Raw genomic sequence first — 2557 nt, 5'->3', positions numbered from 1 at the left:
GTGGAACCACACAGCCCAGCAATGACCCATTGCTGGGCTGTGTGGTTCCACAAATTCAAGCGTGTCAAAGTGATGACCACTGACACCACTCTGCCACTTTGGACCGCCTGCCTTTGTGGAACCACACAGCCCAGCAATGGGTCATGCTGGGCTGTGTGGTTCCACAAATGTTCTTGGGGAAAGGAATGAACATGACATTAGTGTCTTTACTTAATATTTTTTTTTTTTTTCCCCACAGATATCTTTCTACACAAGAAAAGAGGGTGGTCTTCTGTTTGCCGGCGGTCGGGCTCCCGGCGCTCAGTATACCGGCGCCGGGAGCCCGACCGCCGGCTTACCGACACTTATTTTCCCTCGTGGGGGTCCACGACCCCCATAGAGGGAGAATAAAATAGTGTGGCGCGCGTAGCGCGCCACCGTGCCCGTAGCGTGGCGAGCGCAGCGAGCCCGCAAGGGGCTCATTTGCGCTCGCCAAGCTGTCGGTAAGCCGGCGGTCGGGCTCCCGGCGCCGGGATGCTGGTCGCCGGGAGCCCGACCGCCGGCCACCCGTAGTGAACCCAAGAAAAGAATGTAAAGAAGAACAAACTACTTTTTTGTTTAATTACCTTTCAATTTTTTATTTCAAAAATCAAATACAATTTTTCTTCAATACATTTTTAAAATGAGAAGTTTGCTGTGGTTTTTATTTCAATTATTAGTAAATACAATGTTAAATATGAGATGCAGTGGAATTGTGTTAGGTCGCTCATGGTACAGCAGGAGAAATGTCATGTCTCCACATCCACGCCACTTGGGAAGGATACGCCGCAAGACCTGTGGAAGAGAATATTATGAGGTTCCAGCTATTGGTAATAGTGTCACCCTGGTACGGAAAAGAAGAGGTACAATCAACACGACACAAGCAGGTTACAGCGGGCCCAAATGCAACCCTCCGGCACTTGCGTAACTACACATCCAAACATTCCCTGACGCAGCGTAAGCATTGCTGTCAGGGCATGATTGGATGTGCAGTTTTGCAAATGCCGGAGGGCTGCACTTTGGACATGCCGGGGTGACTTTGGACAAGAGGGAGTTTTGGGCAATACATCTCACCTGAGGGGGGTTGTCTGCTACATGGCGGAGGGTCAGGTCCACATCACAAGTAGGTCGCCCATGGTACATCAGGGGAAATGTCATGTCTCCACATCCACGCCACTTGGGAAGGATACTCCGCAAGACCTGTGGAAGAGAATATTATGAGGTTCCAGCTATTGGTAATAGTGTCACCCTGATACGGAAAGAAGAGGTACAATCAACACGACACAAGCAGGTTACAGCGGGCCCAAATGCAACCCTCCGGCACTTGCGTAACTACACATCCAAACATTCCCTGACACACATGTGTAAGCATCAGGGCATGAATGGATGTGCAGTTTTGCAAATGCCGGAGGGCTGCACTTTGGACATGCCGGGGTGACTTTGGACAAGAGGGAGTTTTGGGCAATACATCTCACCTGAGGGGGGTTGTCTGCTACACGGCAGAGGGTCAGGTCCACATCACAAGTAGGTCGCCCAAGGTAGAGTTGGATAAAAGGGTCCAATATTTGCGGCAACCCAACAACAGGAGAAAACAGGGGGTAACGAGTCGTCAACAGGACTAAACTTTAAAAACAGGCTTGGGAAGGTACATCAACAGGACGTAAAACTCTGAAATACATAAAGATGTTTTTTTTAGAATATTACAATCTCAGTTTACACGATAATACAAATGTTATAAGTATACTCACAGGCAACAGAAAAAAAGTTTTGGATCACTGTCCGTCGGGAATCATCTCCTTCGTCCATACCCACCGGTAGAGCAGAAGAACGGTTCCCGCGTCGGAAAGCACTGCGACGAAGAGTCACCGGCAAACGGTTTGCGACACATATGTTGTGTAAAATACAACATGCATTTACCATGCCGCAAACCTTCGCCGGTGAGTGCAAAAGAGCACCGCCGGAAGTGTCTAAACATCTAAACCGGCTTTTAAGTACACCGAAGGCACGTTCAATTATTTGCCTCGATGCTTTGTGAGTCTCTTGGTAACGTTTTTCTGCTCTACCAACAGGATTAGACAATGGGGTTAAGAGCCACGATTTGTTTGGATAACCCGCATCGCCTATAGAAAAGAAAAAAAATGGAAGGTAATCTAAAAAATAAGAATTTACTTACCGATAATTCTATTTCTCGGAGTCCGTAGTGGATGCTGGGGTTCCTGAAAGGACCACGGGGGGGAATAGCGGCTCCGCAGGAGACAGGGCACAAAAAGTAAAGCTTTACGATCAGGTGGTGTGTACTGGCTCCTCCCCCTATGACCCTCCTCCAAGCCTCAGTTAGGTACTGTGCCCGGACGAGCGTACACAATAAGGAAGGATCTTGAATCCCGGGTAAGACTCATACCAGCCACACCAATCACACCGTACAACCTGTGATCTAAACCCAGTTAACAGTATGATAACAGCGGAGCCTCTGAAAAGATGGCTCACAACAATAATAACCCGATTTTTGTAACTATGTACAAGTAATGCAGATAATCCG

The 2557-nt window shown here is 48.3% G+C and overlaps 1 long non-coding RNA gene across 1 annotated transcript; it reads right to left on the bottom strand.

Moving 5' to 3' along the window:
• Positions 1-679: 679 nt before the first annotated feature.
• Positions 680-2151, bottom strand: LOC135057671 (uncharacterized). Its single transcript, XR_010244289.1, has 4 exons — positions 1767-2151; positions 1494-1686; positions 1093-1218; positions 680-813 (listed from the first exon to the last, which is right to left on the bottom strand). It is a non-coding gene; the product is annotated as an uncharacterized LOC135057671 (long non-coding RNA).
• Positions 2152-2557: the final 406 nt, after the last annotated feature.

Source organism: Pseudophryne corroboree, chromosome 3 (genome assembly GCF_028390025.1).
Source record: "Pseudophryne corroboree isolate aPseCor3 chromosome 3, aPseCor3.hap2, whole genome shotgun sequence".
NCBI lineage: Eukaryota > Metazoa > Chordata > Amphibia > Anura > Myobatrachidae > Pseudophryne > Pseudophryne corroboree.
Note: the sequence above shows the minus strand (reverse complement) of the source record. Positions and strands in the feature narration are given on the sequence as shown.